Below are 26,910 nucleotides of genomic sequence, written 5' to 3' on the forward strand. Positions count from 1 at the left end.
AACCTTCCCTGCCTCTTCTCTTACTAATCTATTTGTCCTTTACAGATAAGCTGAGACACTACCACCTCCAAGAAGGTAGGAGCCATGTGTGCACCTCTAGCACAAGTTACCAAACTGCACTGAAATGATGGACCACTTCTCTCTTCCATGCCACTGTCAGCATCTTGGGAGGATGGACTATGTCTTATCTTCCCAGCGTACAGCTTTTAAGAGTGCTTGCCACACAGCAGATGCTCGAGAACTGTTTATGGGATTAATGACTGAAGTAAAGCAGGTTTACAGTAAAAAGAAATAATAATCTTAGTGATTGAATTCATGAGAGATTTGCAAATGGTGTGCCATATGCAGACCACAGGGACTCATGTAAGGTTTAATGATATTTTTAGGATCTTCAGGTTAATGGTAGTATCGACGGGTGAATGCATTAGAAAAAAAGGAATCAGTTAAAGGACAGGATTGCTTCAATGTTGTGATTTGTGACCCACAGTACACACAACTCCGAATTAGAAACAAATGGCACTCAAAACTATATATATATATATATATGTATTTGTGTATATATACGTATACCATATACACATACATAAGCATACTCATAAATGATATAGCTACAACCTGCATTAATTACTTATATTGTAATGTGTTTTATGCATAGTTGTAACATGTAATATGCATGATTAAACAAAATAAACCATTTTTTTATTTGAGACTCCCATCTCAATGAGACTCTCACAGCTCAGCTCATTCAGGGTACTGCTCAACCTTTTCCCCAATTAGGAATGTCTCGCTGCCACATGAAAGCTGACTTTCCATTCATACTCCCAGCTCTATTTCACACCATCTTTTTCCTACTTAACATGTATCTGCCAAATCATGCTATCTACAAGTGTATCTCAGTGGACTACTCCAACCCTTGCTGACATCTCTTGAGCGCATACTATGTGCCAGTACTTTGTTAGGGATGGAGATCTTAGCCTTGAGGAGCTTCTAGAAGCGTTAAGATTGAGTAGTTCCTGCCCTCCAATATCTGAGTCTCTGCATTCCTTCAGCTATTTTAATGGGTATATTATCTATATAATCCTCTATTTGTTGATTGACAAAAAAACTTTAAGGGCACCTGGGTGGCTCAGTTAGTTAAGCGTCTGACTTTGGCTCAGGTCATGATCTCATGGTTCGTGAGTTCGAGCCCCTCATCGGGCTCTGTGCTGACAGCTCAGAGCCTGGAGCCTGCTTCTGATTCTGTGTCTCCCTCTCTCTGTCTCCCCCACTCACATCCTGTCTCTCTCTCTCTCTCAAAAATAAATATTAAAAAGATACTGAAAAACTTCAAACCAAATTATTATTTACGGTACAAGACTTTTCTGAACAGAGTGGTGCTCCTGAGCTTGGTTTGTTCAAATGTTTTGACCTAGACAATTATGTCTCCAACAAAAAGCTCCATATGGACTAATGCTAAAGGAAGAATACTTGTGTCCAGTAGAATGTAGGCACTTGTTTTACCTTTTATTACTAATTTCAATAATCAAACAAAAAGAGCTCTACTTTCAAAAATAAAAGTAGGGTGTGTTTATAATTCATTTGGCCTCAGGGATATCTGCCAAAGCAACATGAATACAGTGAATACTGTTATACCAATCATAATAACGTGAGTCACTCACATATGAGCATTTTAGTGTATTCCTCAATACCTGCAGAGATTTAACTTAAGATAAACGTAAAACAAATATTATTGCAATGAGTATCTATTAACAGATTCAAACAAGAGGCAAAGATAATTCAGCTGGAGGTGTGTGTGAAAGCTATGCTGCCTAGAACAGCTTCATATAAAAGCACAATGACATCCAAAGCTTTAGGAATGCTCTGAAATTTGACCAAGTGTGAGCTGTTAAAAAATGGATTTGCGAATTGCTTAGCAGTTGTTTGTCAACATAATAATACTGATTTTTCTCTTCAAAAATGGGAATATTATGGAAAGGCAATGAAGGGGTATTTCTAGGAATAAGCTCATAAGGAGCAAAATATTAATGCCAACTCACTGCGTAATTAACATCAACTAAAATCTGTATTTACAAATATATTTTAAAACACACAGATCATATAAAACATCGACACACCTCCATTAACCTATGAGGAAAGCAACTTTTGTTTTCTCACAAAAAGTAGCTCTATTACCTATTTGCTTAAGGCTGAAACAATATTACAGGCACACTTTGTTTCACTATATTTCACTTTGCTGCACTTCACAGATATTGTATTTTTTTTACAAATTAAAGGTTTGTGGCAACCCTGCATGAAGCAAGCCGATGGGCACCATTTTCCCAGTAGCATTTGTTCACTTTGTGTCTCTGTGTCATGTGTTGGTAATTCCTGCAATATTTCAAACTTTTTCATTATTGTATTTATTATGGTGATCAGGGATCAGTGATTACGACTCACTGAAAAACTCAGATGGTTGTTAGCATTTTTAAGCAATATTTTTTAAATAAGGTATGTAAATTTTTCTTAGATGTAATGCTTTTGCACACGTAATAGACCACAGTCTAGTGTAAACATAACTTTTATATGCACTAGAAAACCAAAAACTTCATTTGACTGGCTTTATAGTGATATTTACTACAGTTTTCTGTAACCAAACCAAATCTCCAAGGTATGCCTGTACAAAGAAAAAGGATCTGACTTTTTGCTTGTCATTACTGTTAAATGAGTGAAAAGATAATGGATGTCTTCTAATTAGAATTTTAGAATTTAAAACTAAAATCTGAGTGCCTAAACATTTTTAAGGAATTTTGTTTTTAGTGACATCAACTACAAAAAGTGCTCTGAATTCTTCCCAGGAACAGAAAGACCATTTATCTATTGTATTTATTCAGGGCAAGCTTCCTTGTCCATGTCAGAATGGGAAATTTAACATTACTGAAGAGACATGGCTTAATAAAGAAGTTAGAGGGGCGCCTGGGTGGCTCAGTCAGTTAAGCGTCCGACTTCAGCTCAGGTCACGATCTCGCGGTCCGTGAGTTCGAGCCCCGTGTCGGGCTCCGGGCTGATGGCTCAGAGCCTGGAGCCTGCTTCCGATTCTGTGTCTCCCTCTCTCTCTGCCCTTCCCCTGTTCATGCTCTGTCTCTCTCTGTCTCAAAAATAAATGTTAAAAAAAAAAAAAAGAAGTCAGAAATGAACACATCACATGTTCCCAAATATTTAAACATGGCAAATGTTATGCTCATCTAGAAAGTGGATATTCACTTAGAGAATCAGAAAATAAAACTGAAGTATCTTGATTTTACAAGTGCAAAATTCTAAGATCAATTCACTCAACACCACCACAAATCACATGGGTTGGGTGAAAGTGCTAATATCAAAGTAAGAAAATTCACCAGACATGCATGGATAAGGGCTATCAAACCTCCACTTTAGCCAATGAAGTTCACAGCATTTCTCTGATGCAGCCACAAAGGACTTGGCTTACTCCCATGCTTTCTTAGCTGCTATAATCAATGAGGCAGAAACGGTCCTTTTTAAAAGTGACAACAAAAATTTCCAATAATCAATGTCACCTCAAATAAAATACCTTGTAACTTCATGACTTATTTTATAGTCACTGCTTTCAACAACAACAACAAACTCAAGACTCTTAAAGCATATTTTATTACCTAGATAGGCAAAGTTAAAATGAACATGATCTCACTTTTTTTTAATCTACTCTATGGTAGGGAGTTCCAGATATTATGACAGTCACCAAAACCCAACAAGAGGACTTTTATTTATTCATAAATATCATTTGAATCTTTTCCATATTGCCTAAGCAGTCATTCCCTTTTAACTGAACAAAGAATTTGTATGGGTGAATAAAACAGAGCCACTGCTTTAACTGCCTGAGGGGAGTTTAAAAACTCATACCCTCACAGAAGAAAGGTAAAGAAAGGTATTTCAGGGAATTGACTGATGCCTTTGGATGCCAAGTGGTGAAAGAGTTCTGAAATTCGGAGAACTCAGGGGTTCAAATGAGAGTGAGACAGAAGATTTCTAGGGTTACAGATAATGATGGTGAGAAAAAGCATATCCATTAAGTGCTGAATGCATGGAAGTAGCTTGTCCTTTCACATAAGGCTTCTGAGGAACTGCCAGTAAAAACCAGGTATCAAGCCGAAGAGTGTTCCCACTTGAAGTCAAAGGCCACAGGCAGGTGAAAGGCACAGGCATCCTCTGAGCCAAATAGAGCTTAAAGGAATTTTGATTTGGTTAATTTTAACCACAGTGGAGATGATCTGTAAGAATCTCGTGCATTATATCTTTCCTACCTTGTATTCCAGCCTCCATCATAGTATCACTTGGGCCATTGTATCAAGTTTCAGAGAGTAGTAGGAGAAAGAGAATGACAGTAATTCTCTAATATATTGATGACTCAGCTAGCCAAGCATGCCTTCTACACTGCTGTTCTATCTGTTTAGTGTTGTCCTGGTAACATATTATCCTTAAAACCATAAAATGTTTAGAACATAAGGAGTCCAAGAAAACCAACTTGACTTCTGATAGGTTGTAAAAACTCATTATTCTGCCTAAATTTTTAAATTTCTTCTTAGTGACCTAGAGAGCTTTCCTCAACTTGTTCTGAGATGTACAGAGGTAGTTTTTCAAAAGAGGGATCCACAGTCCAATGAGTAACAGAAGCTTTGGAGATGCACCATGTTCATTACCACATAAAGGGCTCTTAAGGATGCAGTTTAAACAACAACAACAACAACAACAACAGCAACAAACTTGTTATATAATTATGTTTAATCCAGTGTTTCCCAAACGTATCTGAAAATGTGACATGACAACCATCGGCCTCCTCCCCTCCCTTTTCCCCACAATGTCTATTAATACTATCTCTTGTCCCATTGAAAACCTTTGGAAAACCCTGCCCTACAGCAGGGTTGACAGACCAATGCTGACAGACCAATCAGAAGAAACCACAGCACAACTTGAACTGAAGTTGATCCAATCCCTGTCTCCCTGACCCCACAGTGGCCCACCTATATCAATCTGCAGCACAGTAAAGCAAGACAGGAGCAAGAATGCTACTGAGCTACAGTCAAAAACATCTGGTTTTTGAACAGTCATGACACAAGGTACTTCATTTAAAGTCTCTGAATCTTCCTCATATTTAATACCTGTCTTGTCTACCTCTCAAGGATTGTCTAATAGTCTAGAATGAAACCATGTTGAGACTGTACTCTCTAAACCAAAATTATTATACTGTTAAGCCACTTCCTGTCTAATAAAAAACCTCCAGTTTAACAATATGAACCTTCTGCATTTAGCTCAAACTTACCAGGCAGAAATGTGAAGTAGCTTATAGCGGTGCCCTACCAATCTCAATTAAAATCTGAACACATGGCAACAGGAGATTATAACAACATAGTTGTTAACGATTTTCTAAAGGCAAACAGGGTCTAAGTCATGTAGATCATTGCAGTTTGGAGAGTATTAAGAAGCTATTATTTTATTCACAATAAAGAGAACCTCTGAATCAGAGATTGAGAAAAAAATCTTCTTAACACAGATATCTAGGAAAAGGGACACATGAAAATCACTTTTATTTGTAATGCTTCATCATCATGACAAAAAGCTCCCCAAAACACCTATTAATCTTCTAATAATTTGGATTAAAAAAAAACCCTAATAGCACATAGAATAGTCATAGAAAGAAATTCATAATAACTTCTTTAAACATTTGGTCATTAGGAAATGGTACAACAGCAATTAATGTCCTTTCAGTTTTTGATGGAGAGAAGAAATATGCAATAACATATCCATGTCAGAGAAATGTCAGTCATCTTAATAATGCAATGAAGTATCCAATTCTGCTAAATGATGAATTAAGTCAAAACAACAACTGCTGGGGTGCCTGGGTGGCGCAGTCGGTTAAGCGTCCGACTTCAGCCAGGTCACGATCTCGCGGTCCGTGAGTTCGAGCCCCGCGTCGGGCTCTGGGCTGATGGCTTGGAGCCTGGAGCCTGCTTCCGATTCTGTGTCTCCCTCTCTCTCTGCCCCTCCCCCGTTCATGCTCTGTCTCTCTCTGTCCCAAAATAAATAAAAAACGTTGAAAAAAAAATTTAAAAAAAAACAACTGCTATTTTATTTAATAAGAAATAAAAGCCAAGTATTTTTGGCTTTTAAGGAGAGAAAAATGAATCTACCTTGATTTTTCAGGTATAAAAGCTAAACTAGAAGTGAAGAAATTAGGTGAAACAATCCATTCTGGATCTGTCCCATCAACAGATGTGCTTCTGAGATCACTGCAGACACAGGTAGGCCTTCCTTGAATAAACTAGTCAGCCAAAATCTTGGAAAACTTAACTTCTCCCAGAGTACATCTGACTTGGGTTGCACTTAAGTGCCAATGAAAATGTATGTGCGTTTGTGTGTGTGTGTGTGTGTGTGTGTGTGTGTGTGTGTGTGTGTGTACCGCTGAATTACGAAGAGAAGCATAATCCTCTGCTTCAAGGAGTTACCACTTAAAGTTGACTTCCACGCCTTCCCAAATCTATTTGCCTTCAACATCACTGGAAACAACTCAGAATGAGTTCTTGTGGCTACATATTACTTTTACCAATTTTTATGTAGCACTGGTTAAAATGCCAATATGAAGGCATACTTTCACTTGGTATACATAAAAGAAAATATGAAATGAAATTAGTGAAGAAGAGAAAAATATGCAATTTCTTGTTATCAATCAAGCTTGCAGCTGGTACTCCTGATTAATAAAAGCCAACCAGGCAATTCAAAAGCTGTATTCGTGGGTATTTAGGAAAAATCCTTTGGCAGTAAGCTGGTTAAAACTAAAATCCTTCCACAACCCCATCAAATGCTTTTGTACCTCTTTCAAAAAGGGAAAGCCACCCTTTCTAACTTCTTAGAAGTAAATTCTTTTGAGTCTAAAGGCCTAGTCAAGTGTTTTTGAAGTTGCACATCACAGTTAACTGGGGCTTGTTACAAATGCCTATTTCTAGAGTCCACCCAGAGCCTAAAATAGGCATTTTTGACAAGCTCATCAGGTGATCCTTCTGCCTAAGAACTGGAGTTAAGTTCTTACTGAAGGCAGTGAATAAATTACTGCTCAGTAGCTCCTCCTAGTGTCAGCTTTTCAGAAAATACTCAAGTTTTCCCAAATTGGGCACAAGAAGCAATGACAATAGTGCCCCCTCATCTGTGGGGGGCTACTTCCAAGACCCCCAGTGGATGACTGAAACCGCAGACAGAACCAAACCCCACATATAGGTGTTTTTTCATACACTTGTGACAAAGTTTTATTTATAAATTAGGTATAGTAAGAGATTAACGACAAAAACTAGTAATAAAATACAATTATAATAATATACTGTAATAAAAGTTACATAAATGTGGTTCCTCTCTCTTTTTCTCTCAAAAGACCACACTGTACCGTACTCACCCTTCTTTTCTTCTTGTGAGGGTACGAGATGATAAAATGCCTACGTGATGAGATGAAGTGAGGCGGATGTGTGACAAAAGCATTGTGATGTAGCACAGGCTAATTCCTGACCTTCTGAAGATGTATCAGAAGGAGGACCATCTGCTCTGGAGCTGCAGTTGACCACGTATAACTGAAACCATGGAAAGCGAAGCCACGGATAAAGGGGAACTACCGTATTTGATGTCAGAACAACAATCAACACCCCTTCAGTTACCAGTGGTCACAGAAAAGGGTATCTGTTTGCACTAATGGGGAAAAATACCTTCCCCTCTTCTTAGCTATGTGGTTAGGGAAGATTTATGATGTTTGAGTTAATAGGTTTTGCCTGTACATCATTTTCTGCTCTCTCTGCAAGAAAAGCTGTCCCTCTCATCACATGAATTGTGAGAAAGTGAGTTTGTACACACTTTCACAAAAAAGAAATCAGAGATGAAGACCCTTCCGACTTTTTTAGAAACCTGGTATGTGCACCAGGATATTCAAAATTCTTTTCAATAAAATACAACATTTAGAGAAAGGTCTTCTGTTTTTGTCTAATTTTTAAAAATTCTATTATATTTGGACAGAAGAAGAAACTACAGAGAAACAATAGGTTAATCTTCAGTTAAATGGATGCTAAACCTGCACTTACATTTTCTACTATTAATGAATTTGAATATGGTATCGATGTAAGATAGTATTAATAAAACTGACAAGACTTTAAAAAAGTATGTTCATTCCGGATGTGTTCTGATGTTGTTGCTTTTACATTACTAGACAAATAGTCCCCTTCAGGCCCCAGAGGCCTGACAGTTGCTGGGGAGATGATGAACAGACATGTCTGCTCCTGTTTCATTTTTCTCCAGCCTGATTCTGCCATTCACCCTATTCTGCCTTCAATAGCTGCCAAAAAAGACTCCAGTTTTTTCCCAACCAAATCTGCCTGGCTTATAAAAGTCCATCTTTGATAAGGTCTGAAATGCACAGGTGACGGGCCTAACCTGAAGCAAGCATGCAGGGAACAATACAGCCACTCGGGCTAAAGCCGAGTGGGCAACACCACAGCTGTCTAATACTGCTCGCCGCCTCTCTCTCAGCTGGGGTGCAGTGGATGAAAAACATGACGTCCGCAAAAATCTGAATGAGGGTGCGCAGCAGTTGAGTAAGCAGTCATGGGCCATGAGATAAGAAGAGTCGACTGGCAGGAGATCAGACAGCAATTTTTAAGGACTATGGATTTGAACATGGATCTTAGGAATTTTACTGGGCAAAGCAGGTTTTTTCCAAGTTAGGGTGACTTCTGACAAGCTGAACAGGGAACTCATTCTGAATTAGGGTCAAGGTTAGTCGTTGCTGGGCTATTTGTCACTAGCTGACTCCCGAGGCTCAGAAACATTAAATTCCTGCCCACGACTGCGTGAGTCATGAGAGCCTAGTCCAGACTGAGTCCCAGGCACGCATAGAGCCTGTACTCTTCCCACTATCTTACACCGTTTTTTGCATTTATCACTTCTGTTCTTTCAGATTTTTGCCCTTTCTAGTTTTGGTTTAAATTACATTTTTCTATATCTACATTGTCACTTGCACAAAGTGAGACCCTGGATTTGGGAACATTACCTATTAAGAGCTTGACATACAGAATTTGGTACAAGTCTTCAGGTTTAATGAATATTTTAACACTGAGCACTTATAAACCTACCTGTCCAATCTAAGGGTGGCCCTGTTGCTACATTGCACTGATGCGATCAGATGTTACTGAAGGGTTTTACACAATGTCAATGATAATTACCTTGTGGTTCTTTTATTGAATGTGTTGTTATGAGTAAATTGGATTTCTCTTGGTCATGGTTAACTAAAACAATAAAATGGAGTTTATCTATATGATCTGGTTGAGGATACAGTACAAATTACTAGTGTGATACTAGTCTCAAAAGAAAAAGACACTATTCTCTTTTCTATGCTTTCCCACAGCCTCCAACCACAGCACTTGACCAAAGCACTGACTTAGTGGGACCCATCTATCTAAGTAAGTGGACAAAAAATCTGGCCCCGCTCTCTTTCTGCACTGGCAAACCCTAAGCAAATCTAAGATAGTCACCTCTTGCTGGATCCTTGGCATAGATCTCTTTAGCTCTATATTTTATCATCACAAGCTCAGCAAGATAGATATAAATATATGTTATGTATATACTGCTACTAAAAAGTGGAATCCTAGAACATACGAAAATTTAAGTGAATTCTTCCTAGTATCACAGATTAATCATGCCTCATCCTGCAGACAGGAAGGTAAGGCAGGAGGAAATACAGGAATGGAATGGACTTCCATTGGCAGCTTGAAGAATTGCACCTTAAACTCTATTTCTCACACACTTAAAGTAAGAGAAAACAAGTATCACTCCAGGTATTTGCTTGTACTTCCTTCCCATCCTTTCAAAGATAATTAGACTTTTTATGTTTGCTTCATGACTTAATGAGTCTCACAGTGCTTTCACACAAGTTATTTTATCCACATTTTCCAGATGGAGAGGCAGAAGCCCAGAGCAGGTAAGTCACCAGATAAGTGGTACGATACCTTTACCCAAAAGTTAAAACTGGAATTCTCTCAGCCCAGCACTTAGGTGGTCAAGCTCAACCTCTATGGTCCTCAATTTCCTTTTTTAAAAGTCAAAGAAAAACCCAGATCATCTCTTTCAATTCTAAACTTTACCCCTTGCCCAAAGTCACAGTGAGGGCTAGTTAACTGACAGAACTGGGACTTTAATCTAAGTACTCTGGCTTTTAAAACAATCAATACTCACTGAACTATGCCAAACCACTTCTAATAAAATAAAACTTCTGTTATCACTGTAACCTGACTCTTTGTCCGTATGATCAGTAGCTCAAGAATCCTAACTGCTAGACCAATAAGTATACCTACCTTTGAGTATGGGTATCATCATAGTCCCATGAGAGACTCTGCTGGTCACAGACTGAAAGTGGTAAAGAAAACATCATGTCTTATATAAGAGCCACTGAAATATGGCCAATCTATAGTACTATTCCTCCAAAGTGGAAGGGAAGTAAAAGACATTCTGTATGCCTTATGAGTCACAACTGTCCTACCAATAAACTGAAAAATGTACAATGAAAACAAAGAAAAGAACCCACAGACTTCAAGGACATGAACAAACAAAACGGCAGGTTGGGGCATTGAGGAGGGGAGGAATAAGATTCAGAATAATCAAGAAACTTCTTGGAACAAGTCATAAATCCCATAACATACATCTCTGGGCATCGTGCTTCTCCAGAACATACAGAATAGCTTCCGGGTAAGCTCATGAAGCTGACAACACCAGGGTCACCTTGGCTAGTGAGACAAACCTCTGTGACTTACACACAGTGAGTTACTCATACACTAAAGACAACTTTCTCAGAATTCCTCACTCCACATACAAGGGTAAACCTCACTTATGAAAATAACTCTCAACCTTGGAACACCAACTAAATTTGGATATTCCAGATCTGGAATAGTTTTGCATTACACTCCTTTTTTTTTTTTTTTTTTTAAACATTTTATTTATTTTTGAGACAGAGAGAGACAGAGCATGAACAGGGGAGGGGCACAGAGAGAGGGAGACACAGAATTGGTAGCAGGCTCCAGGCTCTGAGCGATCAGCCCAGAGCCTGACGCGGGGCTGAAACTCATGGACTGCGAGATCGTGACCTGAGCTGAAGTCGGACGCTTAACCGACTGAGCCACCCAGGCGCCCCATGCATTACACTCCTTCATAAAGGAGTAAATCTGCTCCACATAACCACTCCACTACATACATACATACATAACCATACTCCACTACAACATAAAACAACCACTTTTTGAACCTGATCTCATTCGGGGACTGCTGTCTCTGCCAGAACCCAGATGATGACCATAACCTATTAGTTATCCTATATTCCTTAATCTTCCCTCCTGCTTGCTACTCCCAGATCTAGATTTCCCAAGCACTCATGAGTAGACAAATGATAATGGACCCAGGAGGAATCAGGCACTCTACTGTCTCCACGCCTCATTCTCTGTCCCGTGCAATCAGGATGATGAACCATAAGCAAGGAATATGGCAGACCTATAGGTATGAGAAGATGAGGTGTTCAAAGAACAAGGAATTATGCTCTCTGAAAGAATCAAGCTAGCCATTCTCTAACGGCAATTCTCTTTCATCCACTTTTATTCTCTCTCTGTTGGCTTCCATCCCTGATTTCTATTAATATTAATATAAATGACAAGAAGACTTATTGAAAGGATCTAAGGAAGGAGTAAACTAGGACATATGAGGACAAAAATAAACTGGGCACTAACAACTTTGCACTTGAAGGATGACCATGATATTTTGAACCTACCACACAAAATAATCATACCATTCTTTGAGCAGAGCTAAATAAATTGTTAAAGAATATTATAATTAGTAGATTCTTTACCAAATTTTAGATTATGAAAGCGTTCAAGTATATACATAATTAGTGAGCCCCCAATATTCTTATCAATAATTAACAAGGTTTTACCACAGTGTTACAGCATTTCTTTGTTCTTCGTTTATGTATTTCTTTACGTATTTCTAAGCAAATTTCAGATACCAAGTCACTTTAGCCCTACTCCTTTAAGTATAGATCTCTTAAAAAATAAGGAAATTTTCTTACACAATCACAATGCCATTAGCACACCGAACAAAACTGACAAGAATTCTTTGGTATTATCTAACACAAATCCACAAGTAGATTTCTCAACTGTCTCACGTGTACCTTCTCAAGGTTCAAATCAGGTCCCACACTAGGCCTTCATATTATATCTAGTGACATATCTCTTAGGGTCTTTCTAGAGTCTCCTTCCCCCTGAAAATCCCATGTCTTTCCATGCCATGACTTACTGCAGAAATAGGATTAGTTGTCTTAACAATTTTCCACATTATGGAATTTTGTTTCCTTAGAAAGTCATTAAGCTTGTACCACCATACACTATTTTTTGAGAGTGAAAGTTACTTTTAGAGATTTGAACGGATTTTGATTCTACTTTTTATAGCAAGAATACTTCATAGGTTGATACTGCATATGTGAGGTGCATGCAAGGTCTAATCTAAGATTGATTTTAACATTACTAAGATTGATCAGTGACAGATTCTTTATCAGCACTGAAAAATATTTCTGCTACTGAAATAGATTTCCATAGATTACTATGGAAGTAATTTTTAAGTAACTCTTAATAAAGCAGATAACGTAAGGTTGTTAGCAGTAACCAAAACTTAACAGTCCTTATATTTAGTTATCAATTAAGAAGCAGGAAAATTAACCTGCAATTAAAACCATACACTTGATTCCCATGAATATTACAAAAGTTCAATCTATCTATCCATTTAATTATACCAGCTAATTCAGAGTTACCTAGTTTTCTAGTGAGCAACTATTAAAGACACTGAGCTGGGGTCTATGAAGGGACACAAAGTCATGGCCGTAGAACAGTAAGACATACACTATTAAAAGGATAATAAAAGAGGTAACAAGTGAAGGTAACACACAGTGACAGCAAACTCAGACAAATGCAGAGTTCCGTGAAGGCAAGACCACCATGGGGAACCCTTTCATGAAATTTACTCCTAGAGGGCAGTGAAATCCTTATCTGTTTTGCTGACTGCTACATCATTCATATCTAGACTAGTGCTTGGCCCAGAGGCATTTAATAAAAATCTGAATACATGAATGAAACAGGATTTAAATACCAATGCTTATTCGACTGAACAAGTGTGCATTCCTTCTCTTCCTTCAATGGCGGGAGGCTGGACTTGAGCTGCAGTGGAAGAAGTGGGCAGGTGGAGTGGACAAGGCAAGGGCAGTGAAAGCAGAGGCAACGGTGTGGGGAAACAAAGCTGTGAGAGGACAAAAGATGTCTGGAGCTGACTGACACGGTCCTGGTGATCTTTATTTTAGATCAGTGGGCATTAGCCCTTGGAATACAGAGCCAGGAGGGTTGGTGGAGGTACGCTAGGCTAAAGGGCAGTGCATTCGTTAGACACGGGGGACTACTGGAACTACAAGAAGGAGATTTCATGAAAACAGATAAGAGGATGCCCTGCAAATAAGAAAAACTGCTGTCAGGCAGACCAGTCAGGAGAGTAGTTCAGTGGTAATAACAATCAGAAGTAATAACAGCCATGATAATATTGGTAAAAATGGAAAAGCAGGATGAATGCCACAGGTATTAAAAATACCAAGTCAACAAGAGTTGGTGATGGTCTGATTGCATATGAAGGTCAAAGGAGAGAAAGAAATCAAAGATCATACTCAAGTTCATTATCCAACTTATGTTGGGTAAATACAACATACATTGATGGAAAAGGTAGTCCGCGGTTTTACTTTTTTCTCCACAACTCTGGGTACATTTAATCCACTCGCTGTCATTCTCACATGAAGCCACCCCACAAATGCTTCCATCTAAACTCAGGACCAGAGAAGTTAAGGCTTGGCTCAAAGTCACAAGGGTAGTTACCAACAGATCTAACACTGAAATGGAAATCTACTCCTGTCTCTCGGTTCATTACTCTTTCCACTTCGACAACATAACTAGTTTCCATTAATCTTTCTCAAGAGTGCAATTATAATTTCTAAGAAAGGCAAACCTGTCAGTAGGTGAGGCCTGTCTCTCCTGGTAGAACACCTTGCATTCTTTCAGTGGGAGAAGAAAATGGGAGCCAGGGGCAAGATGTCTGACCTACGGCCTCCTTCAATGCGTGTTTGGAGAAATGATATAATAGATGCAGCTTGCTGACTACAGAAATCACACCCAAAGACTTCCATGTCAAGGTGTTAACAATGTATTTCTGGAAGCTCGGGGTACTTTCTGCAACCCACTCACACATTGGTATATAATAAATTAGGAATAATATATTTCTATGATATACTTTAGACAACAGAGACACTCAACAAATTACTTGCACTTAACCTACATGAAGAACCAACACTAGAGCTGAGGGAGAGAGGTGAGGACAAATATGCCCCCTCCTTCACTTCAAAGTGCGGGCATCTTCAGTCTTCCTCAGACATACATTCCAAAGGCTGAAGTAGGAGACAGTCATGAGGAGGAGGAGGAGAATGAGGAAGTGGAGGAGAAGTCCACATGAGAGACCAGGGATAATGTAAAATTTAGTTGATGTCCAGGCCAATCTTGTTTAAGTGCATTTTATAAGAAAGTAAATCTGAGTAGTGAGTGTTTTGTGTTTTGTTTTAAAGCTGGAATAATGCTAGGCCCATGATTTGAAAGCAATCCCCACCCTCACCAGGCCCAAGTCTTTTGAGATAAAATAGTTTACATTTGGAATTAATGGATGAGAAAAAGGGTTGCTAATTTCCAAAAAAATATTTCTTTTGAGGTGAAAGGGTTTCATCTTAATGTTTCCAACCTTCTTTCATTTAGTGATGATTTGCTGAATATCCTGTACATTAGGCCCTATCCACTTACAGAATGGGTAACTTCTGTAAAAATGGACATTTTTCCCTCTAAAATAAAAATGTGCGAGGAGACAAGAGCTTTCATCTCTGGAAAGACTGACCTTGAGAGGTTCTGCTGGTACAACCTAACTTGCAGCTGGAGGGCAGGGTGGATGCTCCACTGACAAGGAGGCCTGAGTATACAGCAATGACCTCCCCACCCCATCCCTTACCAGAACCCAGGCCACGTTCTCTAGAAAGCAACAGTGCCTTTCTAGAGAAACTGAACCTCACTAAAAGAAAGTAGTGGTGCCTATGCAAACAGAGCTCTCGATCAGCTGTTCACTGATTGACTCAAATGAGGGCTGGAGAGCAAAGGAACATCTGACTACGGAGAAGGTCTCCAACATGAAAGAAACCACACCCAAAATCCAACAGAAAAAAAGGAGCTCAGAGGAAGAAGAGAAAAACAACCTGTAGCTTTCATAAAATAATGCACTGAGAGATACAGGGGCACTCTGCACCCATGAAATGAGAACAGGATGCTACTTATAAATGAATGAATGAATGAATGAATGAATGAATGAATAAATAAATAAATAAATGGAACAATCAAATGATGAGAAGCAGCTCTTGGAAATTAAAAATATGAAAACAAAACTTAAAATTTAATAGAAAGATTGAAAGAAAAAATATCAAAGAAAATCCAAAAGTGAATTCAGATACAGAAAAATAGGAGACAAAAGATGAAGAAAATCTGAAGAATAATTGAAGATGCCCACCATGTAACTAGTGACTTCCAGAGAAAAAGGAAAGGAAGAAATTATCAAAGAATGAATAAAAGGTATTTCCAGAACTGACAGAAAGACATGAATCTTCACAGTGGAAGGCTTATCAAGTATCTCATGAATAAAAACTCCCAACCAACTCACATTTCCACGAGAATTTAGAAATCCAAGGATAAAAAGATCCTAAAAACTCCTGAAGACAAAACAGATACACGTAGAGGAACACAGTAAGAACAGCAGCAATGGAAATCAGAAGAGACTAGAGTAATACCTTCAAAAGTCTGAAAAGAAACCTTCTCAGAAAGCTGGAGGAAGAGGAGCGAGGAGACACAGGACAAAAGAGAGAAGAGGAGCAGGGTGGAAGGAAAATTTGGGATGACAGGGCTAGAGCAAACCCAACGGCCAAAGTAAGCAGAATGAAGGCAATCCCTGGGGAAAAAACTGAGCTGAATGATTACCCACTATGTTCGACACTGCAGAAAAATATTCTATTAAAAGGCTATTAAGGAAATAGAAAAAGTTACATGGATACACCCTTTGTCCCAGAAAATGCAAAATTATAAAAGGACATGTACACTTATAAAAGAAATAATAGTACACTACTTGGCTTAGCAAGGAACAATATTTACATAGTCATAAAAATATAAATACCAAATTTTAAATTAACTAATAATTATGTCAGTACAAGTTCTCTTCAGTAACCAACTAAAAGAGAAGTCCAGATGATGTTAAAAAAATTAACTCATCAAGAATGTCCCTGTAGGGGCACCTGGGTGGCTCAGTTGGTTAAGCGGCCCACTTCGGCTCAGGTAATGATCTCGCGGTCCGTGAGTTCGAGACCCACGTCGGGCTCTGTGCTGACAGCTCAGAGCCTGGAGCCTGTTTCAGATTCTGTGTCTCCCTCTCTCTGACCCTCCCCCGTTCATGCTCTGTCTCTCTCTGTCTCAAAAATAAATAAACGTTAAAAAAAAAAAAAAAAGAATGTCACTGTAACAGACATCTTTAAATATGAAAATAAATACCCTATAATTTTAGAAGACTTTGAGGTTCTGGAGGGAACAGTTGGGAGATGGAGCAGCACAGGATGTGAATGCAGAATGCTGCTTTTCATTATAAGCTGTTCAGTGCAGCTTAATTTTTAAAATCAATGTGCAGGTATCACTTTGAAAAATAACAAGGAACAAAATGAATGCTCACTATCACTACGTGCCTGGGACTATTTGAACTGCTTTCCAGATGATCTCATTTAATCTCCAAACTAAGAATCCTTTTAGGTAATACCATTATTACCCCATTTTAAAGGTGAGGAAATTAAAGCACAGAGAGGTTAGGTAATTGGCCTAGGAGCTCACTGCCAGCAACTGATGAAGCCAGGGTTCAAACTTAGGCAGCGTGGACCACAATCTGGAGATCTTAACTTTGAAGAAAGCCAGGAAACTTTAATTTCATAAATTATTTTGGAGAAAGTGGATTTCCACCTATTGATAAACCTAGACAGTCACAACCAATCAGACTAAGAGACATGAATAAGTAGAAAGCATTTATTTTCTCATATCTAAAATCCCATATTTTTTTTTATCAACAATAAAAAACGCAGCCCAAACAGCAAGAGCAGCAGAAAAGAAAAAGTTGGAAAAAATTACAGTCACACAAACTATAGTTAAAAAATGACTAAGTTTCCTTGATATATGAATTTGTTGGAAAACCATTTATCAACAGCCTGTTTCTCTCTAGCAGAGTCCCTCAAGCCGAGAGCCATGTCATTCCCCTTTGACTGATTAATTAGCCAATCAGGGGACATTTTTCATTGTGAGGCATGATGGTTTATTCCAGCTAATGTTTGGTCTCTAATGGCGACATATTAAAGCCAACTCGGCTATTTCAGCCTTGTGGAGTGACCAAAAGGAAAGGATAGAAGATAAATCAAAAGAGCTCCTTTCAGTTTCCCTTCAGTCCTTAACAAAACCCCCAAGGAGCAAATGGCTGGAGGAAAGATCCTCTACCAATAAAGAGAAAAAACAAAGAAAAGAAAGGCGGAAATGCCTTCAAGCCAAGGGGATCCTTTCCTGTTTCTGAGGAGCAATAATTTATCCTCTGTTGATTAACAGACCACTGATAGAACAGGCACCAAAAAGTCAATATCTAGCTCTTGTTCTTTTTATCAAAAGCTGTGCTCAATAGAAAATCTAGCTCTGCAATGCTTCTTACTCACTTGGAATGATTTCACCTGCACGCTGAGTTAGACGAGGCCACGAGCAACCTCATCTCAGGCATTATTTACACTCAGCTCTCACTCCAGTCAAGCAGCCGCCCATGGTGCTGCAGGCTCTTGCAGTTTCTTAGCATCCTTATGCCTCTGACAGGCACCACAAAGCATGAAGAAGTACAAGTTCAAATATCAGAGGAATACAAGTTCCACAGAAGATTGATGTGAATCTTCACAAATGCAGGAGATAGGAAGCACCTCTTATATATGTGTCGTATGCTGCCTAGCCTCTGCAAGGTGGTCCTGAGCAGCTGGTCTTTGCCATGCAATTCCACACTTGCACACTTACTTACGTACATAAAACTCCCTGGCTTTCTCACCTCCAGCTAAGCCAAAGATTCCAAACCAGCAGTCTGTGTTACATGAGATCACAAACACGTTTCACTTGTCCTGAACAAGATCTACTACCACTACCATCATCAACATCATGGTTATTATTTTATGAATCTTGGAGACTTCCAGACAGGATATCGATTTCCCTGATTCCCTATAATCTTACAGTTAGACTATTCACACATTTACAGTCAGATGCCTAGATCCCATTGACATTTGAGTTTGAGACCCAGGATAAGGTGTTCATGTTACACCTTTTTTTCTATGCCTTGTCCATTCAGACACTCCTGCCCTTTGGGCTGAGATCAATCACCAGTTCTTCTCTGTAGATTTTTCTGACATCATGGTAAAAGTTAATGGTTCTCTGGTCTGTGTTTCCACAATGTTTAAAACATACTTCAGTAACTGAGTTCAATTCAACAAAACCTTCACTGGGAACCTACTCCATGCCAGGCATGTTTCTAAATGCTAGACAGTACAAAAATTCCTGCCCTCACGGGGGTTCCAATCTACTGAAGAAAGATGGTAAGTAAACAATTTAGTACATCAGATGGCAGTGACTGCTATGGAGAAAAACACAGCAAAGGAGAAGGTATAAGAGTGTCACAGTTTTTTGTTGTTATTGTTTGTGTTTTCAATTATATATAGGATAATCAAGGAAGACCAACTGAGAGGACATTTGGACAAAAACGCAGAGGCGGCAGGGGCAAGCCACTCCACACAGAGGAGCCACCAAGTACTTAAACTTGAGGTGGAAGCTTTCCTATAGAGAAACAGCAAAGCAGCCAGTGTGATGAGGGCAAAGTGGGTACCAATAACCCAGAAGATGAGGTAGGGTGGTAGTGTATGTGTGTGTGTGTTTGTATAAGAGAGAGGGCCGGGGTGGGGGTGGGGGAGCACAACATATAGGACTTTAGGCAACTGTAAAGATTTGCCTTTTGCACTGAGTGTGACAAGAAAATGTGGGAGGGTTTTAAACACAGTAGTGACATGCTTTCAATTACATTTTCAAAAGATCAATCAAGCTGCTATAGAAAAAATACACTGCAGAAAAGACTCTTTACACTCTCTTATAGAATTTATTACATTATATTCAAGATATTTCGACATCTATCTCCTCTAGCAGAGGACCGTGAATTCCATGAAGGGGACCAAATCCTATCATCTTCGCAGCTTCAGCAATTACAGTAATACCTGGGATACACTAGGTAAATTTTTATAACCGTTGAAGTTTTCCCAGCTTTCCAATTATTAAATAAGTGCCAACAAACTATGTTTATTATGGAAGAGAAGAAAACAACTGAACATATCCTGTAAGAGGATATCTTTTGTGTCTGGTTTCGAAAGTATTAATACAGGGGTGCCTGGGTGGCTCAGTCGGTTAAGTATCTATCTGACTCTTGATCTCGGCTCAGGTCATGATCTCACGGTTTGTGAGATCAAGCCCTGTGCTGGGCTCTGTGCTGACAGTGTGGAACCTGCTTGAGATTCTCTCCCCCTCTCTCTGCCCCTCCCCCACGTACACATGTGTGTGTACGTGTTCTCTCCCAAAATATATAAATAAACGTTAAAAAAAAAAAGGATTAATAGAAGTGAAGAATGTACTCAGGTACAAAGGATCATCTTGATTTAAGTTTAATATCCTTGGTAAACTATTTACTATTTTGTCCTTTCCTATCTCCAGGATGTCATGTTGCTCAGATGAACTTTAGTGAAAGAAAAGGGGAGGGTAATGGTCTCCTGGTGCTTCCTAAATGGACTGTCCCTCAATTCTCTTAGTTGGCATTTAATTCCAGTTGCAAGTATCTCCAGAAGTTAAATTTTCTATGACCTCTCTAAATAATTTGTACCATCCACTTCCTCTTTAAAGAACATTCTTTATATCTAACTTAATCTCTGAAGCTCACATTAAAAAATCGTTTTCTCTTTCTTCTGATAATGGAATCACACTAATTTCCACAATGATGACAGAAATAGTCCTACTTGATACAGGGGCATAAACTAGATGATCTTAAGAGCCTATCTGTCCTGAGATCCTATTATCTTTTCATAAACAAACAGACTCTAACAGTACTAAACCACTGTATACCTTTTGGGAATAGGGATAGCATCAAATACATTTTGAAACTTATTAAATTCAGTACCATCATCTCCATGAATACTTAATAAATGTTGATGGTGATAAAGAGCTTTTACCTCAGTTTTCTTTTTCTCATGTTTTTTAAAAGCAATGAATTCTTTACATGATAAACAAATGCTAATACCTTTACCCGAATTGTACAGGACATCACATTACAAGGAAGATCACTGCCTTAGTTATTACTCATCTTAAATATTAATTAAAACAAAATCGATATGCCAAGAAATCCTCTATAATTGCTACAATAGCAAAATGACAACAAAAAAGCCTCCCTGCTGGAGGACTTTAAGGAAGGGCTTATTGGCAATGAGTAAGTTTAGTCAGTACATTTGTAATACTGCTCAGCATGTAACTGTGTGCAAATGGATTAAAATTTTCTCATTTCTATATTAGGTTTATTTTTACCACCTTAAATTTGAGTGTATTAACAATTATAATGACAGTGATCTTAGAGGCAGCAACAAAGATACGCTGGGCACTTATTGCATGCAAGAGACTTGCTGAGAACTTTACACGGCTTATTCAATCTTGCTAGATGATTTACTGTGCCAATTTTATGAATGGAAAAGCTGAGGCTCAGAGAGGTAAGTAACTTGCTCCAAATCACACAGTCTTCACACTACTCATGGATCAAACACAGGTTTATCAAACTGTGAAGTGCCTGCTCAATGCCATATTCCATTGATTGAGCCTCCCTTTAGAAGAAACCAGAGAAACAAAACAATTCATTTGATGACATCATTTCCTCATTCCACAGGTTAAGACAGATCTACCAGGTTCACCATCAATGTATAATCACAGAACCACAGAATGACAGATCCTAAGAGAACCACTTCAGTTATCTGGGCAACAAATCACTGCAAAACTTAGCAGCTTAAAACAACAATCCTTTCATTACCACATGCTATTTCTGTGGGTCACTAATTCAAGGAAGAGTTTGGCTGGGCAAAGAGTCTGGCTACAGTTCTCTCTAACGATCAAAGGGTGTTGACCAGAACCTCTTTCTCTTCGTGAAGAGAAAGGGCACCTGCATAATTCTGTGGGCCATGCTCTCCACGAGGGCTAGTCTGGGCTTTGGGCTTTCTTACAGCTTGGGGGTTCAGGGCTACTGCACTGCTTATATGAAGGCTGAAGCCTTCAAGAGTAAGTATTTTAGCCAGCAAGGCTTCTGAAGTCAGGCAGCATCCCCCCTGCTACACTCTATCACTATAAGCAAGTCACAGTCCTGCCCAGATGGAAGGGGAGGGGACTGGGCTCCACTTCTCATCCACTGTCATGATTAGACAGTGGCAAGGGTCAATCTAGAAGAGTATGTGGAATGGGAAATATCACTGAGGAGAATCTCTGGAAAACAGAATCTAGTTGAAGGACATACAATTCAACGCTCTCACTAAATAAGAAAATGGAGTTTACACATTAAAAAACATCCAAGACGGTTAACTTCACCTTGACACTCAACATTTCTAATAACTCCTTTAAGACTTGAATTGTTAAGACAACTTGCTATTCTACCTCAATATTATGCAATTTCTTGCTTAAACACACCAAAGACTTTTTACATTCATCTCCTGGGTAAGGAACAGAAGTAGATAAAGCCAAAATTGTCCCAAGTACAGGAGAATCAAGAAGAGGAATCCAAGTAATGTTTTTCCTTTGTAGTCTAGGACAACATAAAACTTATTTCAAATATATTTCATGTGTCCTCTTTACTTCAGAATCAGGGAACCTTAGACTTGGAAGTACTCAAAAGCATTTAGTTCAGACTCCCTCATTTCAAGAATTCCTCACACAAACCACAAGGTACATCCTACAGCTGATCAGCCCATGTTGCTTCTTTTCTCTAGGTAGATATCTATCAATTTCATCCACCAGTACTAGTTTTTCCTTATGAAGCATAACAAACAAACCTGTTCCTTTTTTAGAGGACCAGTAAAACTATTTAAGTTCAAGTCAGGATTTCTCAGAATTCAGGCAAAATTTCCTAACTGCTCATTTGCTAGTTCTGTGCATAACCTGCTTTCCTGATACTTTGGTCCCTAGGGCTCATGTCTGAACACACTCTTAAAATATGGCACCCAGGCCTGAACAGACTAGTTCAAATATGGTCACCAGTGCAGAAAATAAGCAAAAAGCCTGCTTCTTTCAGCATGGAGGCACAATCATTCTGACACAGCACAAGCCTCCATGCAAGATAGCTGCCATACTACATGCTTTGGCTTATGTAAAACTGTGGTCAGGTTGCATGTCCCGGCCTCTAAGTTAATTCTCATCTAACTGCTACCAAATAGGATCTTTCCAGGATTAAATGAGGCTTTACATATCTTCACAAATTTTCATCTATTTAGTTTGGTTAAATAAAGTGTTTTCCAGCTTAGACAGGTTATTTTGGATCTGTTATCAGTAGTCAAAATGGTGACGGGAATTACTGAAGTCATCAACGCCAGCAAAAAAATAAACTTAATATAGACTTAAATGTATTATTTGGTTTGTTTGTGGGCTTGGTTTAAATTTATCTCTAACTAAAAGGTTCTTCATTAGAAGATGGCTTTAGCAAATACTAGTATAGGAAAACTGCCCAGCTTTTGAATGCTAATGCCCAGATCAGGGGTGAGGAGGGGGAGGCAGTGACAGAGGTCGCAAGAAGGGGGAAACATTCAAATTTAAGAGTTTGTATTCTGGAAACAATTTATAAAACTCAACTTAATTCATGAATATAGGTAATTAAAAGGAACATTTGGAACTAAGGAGAAATATCCCTCAAGGACATTTCAAACAAAAATTAAAAAAACAAAAAACAAAAAAAGACTCTTCTTTTCCCAATGATCTTCCCTTAAGAGGTACTGAGGGCAATTTATAGAACTAATGGAATGGTCAAAAATACCTCCGTGAATTCAATTAGCTAAAAGAGAAGGGTCTGCTTGGAAGTGAGTTTTTAGATTTGACAGCCAGAAATGGGAAAGAGAGGGAATTCATGATAACTGACAAGAAAGGGACATAAACCACAAAAGTCATGCTTTGGTTCAAAAGGCAAAAGCCATCAGATTATTCAAGCAAAGTGATCATTAACTGGGGTATCCTGGGAGCATGTACGAAATAACAAAGTTTCTAATTCAATCAGATTATAGAGGTGACTAAATACACAATTATTTTGTCAAGAGACTATGCCAGAAACACGCTGTTTAGAGAAACAAAGTAGGAATGCTGGTAACACATTCTCAATCCTTGATATGGTTTAGGAGTATTTTCTCTAGTGATAAGGCTGAATCAGGAAACAAGCTGGATAGAGGAAGGAAACTGGAAAGGTGGGGGGAGGGAAAAAATGAGAGAAGCAAAAAAAAAAAAAGAGGAGTATCAGGAAGTTCAACAAGATAGGAACTAATGGAATTTGTTTTTTAGCGTCTCCAACTCCCACTTGCACACCAAGTGAGAAAAGATACATACACACACATACACACACACACACGTATCTATAACTCCTGGCAGGCACTGGCCAGCACAAGTATATGCTGTAGGTCTCAAGGGGCCCTAGCAATCTCAGTTCAATATATTCGATCATTTCTTTGTCTCCATAGAAAGTGCATACATCTCCAATTTAGGGGCACTCCAATCCAGAGTCATTGTCTTCCTATTACAAAGATGATGGGGAAAGGAAGGACTTGGAAATTAGAAATGTACAACCAACCATTCCCATACACAGCAGTTTACTAAAAGGTTTCTGACTACTCGGTAGTGTGTGAGGATCTTTCACTATTTAAGCAAGTAGTTCTGAATAGCCAGATTCAGATAGGGCAACAGTGCCGCTAGATTGTCTCTGCGGCTTGAGAAAACACTGAGCACTGAGAAAGTCAGAGGGTAGTTCCTAAAGAGACAGGAAGGTTTTAATTTCTTTAAAAATACAACACAGTTAAGCCTATGAAACACTATTCCAGAGTGAAATGCAATGTCTAAAGGCCAATTTCTGGCAAATGGGATTGATTTTTAAAAACACAAAATGGCATAAGCAAACATTCATTCAATAATCCTTTCTTGAGAAACTACTAGGTGTACCAGTGGATTATGCTTGGCATAGGATTGAAAGTTAACTGATGAATATTTCCTACTCTCAGAGAAGAGACAGCTATTTATTAATTAAAACATTCCAAAAGGAAAAAAATATTTCAAATATCAACCTTGAAGCTATACAAACCATTTTTAAGATGAGAAACAAGTCCATTTTTAAAAAACAGAAGTGCAAGGAGATTTTAATTTACTGAATTCCTACCATGTGCCAAGCACTGACTCAAGGCCATGCCAGAGGCCCAGAGATGAATACAACACAAATCCTCTCTCTTTATGTAGTTTACTGTCCAGTGTGTGTGATGGATGAAAAACTCCATGTGTAAAAATACAGGAGATTGATTTCTTCATTTGATGTGTCAAGATCAGAAAGAGGATAAAAGGCATAATCGAAATTTCATCAATGTGTCCCAGACATCTTAGGTTTAGCTTAGATTGTTATTTTGATGTGGTTTTTTTTCCTACATATTATATTCAAAATAATTAAAGAATCAGATTCCTGGTCTGGCACAGTTTGCTCCTCTACATAATACAAGGCTCACTACTACTACTACCCTCACAAAGAAAATGTTCATTTTATATAATTTTTTTTTAACTAGGAAGATTTTTTATGCACAGTCCTGGATTTTAAAAATTCCTTTTGGATCAAGGACTCCCAGGAAAATCTGATGAAAGCTCTGGACTTTATATATCCATACTTACACGTACATAAGCCCACAAACAAATTCTGCATGCAACTTAGAGGAGTTCACCAACCCACTATAATGAGTGTACCCAGAGATACTGTCCAAGGACCTCTCCTGCACTGACATGTTACACAGAACAAACCTGTCATATAATAATGATACCACTTTATATTTATCATCACTTTACAGTTTCATGTACTTCTGACATTACTAAAGTAAAGGACTTCATCAATACATTTGGATTTTTTTAATTTTTTTTTTTAACGTTTATTTTTATTTTTGAGACACAGAGAGACACAGCATGAACGGGGGAGGGGCAGAGAGAGAGGGAGACACAGAATCGGAAGCAGGCTCCAGGCTCCGAGCCATCAGCCCAGAGCCTGACGCAGGGCTCGAACTCGCGGACCACGAGATCGTGACCTGAGCTGAAGTCGGACACTCAACCGACTGAGCCACCCAGGCGCCCCAATACATTTGGATTTCAAAGACATCAAACAATCTGATTTCTACAGGGCATTTTCTAAAGTTCCACAAGATAGAAGACATACAATCTAGCAAAAGACATAAAAGCTAGCAAGCATTAAGTGTCCAAGGTAGATCATGGAAACTACGATCAGCCCTTAAAATCTGGGTACTGATTGTTACAGATGTAAGTGGACCCAGCATGTAACTGTGAGAGATCAAATGGCTGATACATAGAACATTCAATCTTGAATCAGACAATTGTGTTGACAGCAGCAGTTGCTGAGGTTGGGGAAGGTGCAGGGAAGGGAGTTGACTACAAGTGGAGGTAGTATGAGGGAGATCTTTATGGTGAGGGAATAGTTCTGTAATTAACTGAGACAGTGGTTACAGGATCCACAAATGGGATAAAGTGGCATACACAGAACTACACACACAGACTGTATGAATGTCACTTTCCTGGTTTTCATCTTATGCTATAGTTGTACAAAATGTAATCACTGGGATAACTGGGTGAAGAGTACAAGAAACCCCTCTGAACTATCCTTGCAACTTCCTATGCATCTGTAATTATTTCCAAATAAGAAGCTTTAAAGCAAAAAGCCAAAAAAAAAATCTGTTATTAATTAAGGGTTGCAGATATTTCTTGAATATAAATGTATTCAGATCATTTGATGCATATGAGAAACCAGAAAATGCACAAGTAACACAGCATCTGTGCTCCAGAAACTAAAGCTAGCTCTTTCTTTTTTTTCTTTACAGCACAAGTGGGGAAGGGGCAGAGAGCAAGGGAGAGAGAGAGAATTCCAAGCAGGCTCCTCATTGCCAGCACAGAGCTCGTGGGCTCAAACTCATGAAACTGTGAGATCATGACCTGAGCTGAAACCAAAAGTTGAATGCTTAACCGACTGAGCCACTCAGGCGCCCCTGGCTGGCTCTTAATTCAGCTCCCACCAGCACAGTAAATTGTTCCCAAAGCTGGCCCAGGCATTTGTAATATGCTTCTGAACCCACCATAGATCAATTCTGACTGAAGGCAAGGCAGTGAGGTTTTGGAAGTTAAACCATTATTTTCAGCAAAATAATAGCCAACCATTTCCCCACAAAATTATGATGACGTATTAACTGCTTATGTCTCTAACAAAATCTCAAAGAAAATTTCTGAGGCATAACTGGACTCATTTAAACATAGATTTTTTTTTTTTTTTTTTTTTTAATGCACAAAAGTTAATTAACATTGTGGGAGAGGGAAAAGGACAAGGACTTTGGAGTCA

At 38.7% G+C, this 26,910-nt stretch overlaps 1 protein-coding gene across 5 annotated transcripts in view; it reads right to left on the reverse strand.

Moving 5' to 3' along the window:
- Nucleotides 1-26,910, reverse strand: part of PINX1 (PIN2 (TERF1) interacting telomerase inhibitor 1) — an 88,553-nt gene that overhangs the window by 26,474 nt on the left and 35,169 nt on the right. The window lies entirely within an intron of this gene.

The sequence above is a fragment of the Acinonyx jubatus genome, chromosome B1, assembly GCF_027475565.1.
Source record: "Acinonyx jubatus isolate Ajub_Pintada_27869175 chromosome B1, VMU_Ajub_asm_v1.0, whole genome shotgun sequence".
In the NCBI taxonomy this organism is placed as follows: Eukaryota; Metazoa; Chordata; class Mammalia; order Carnivora; family Felidae; genus Acinonyx; species Acinonyx jubatus.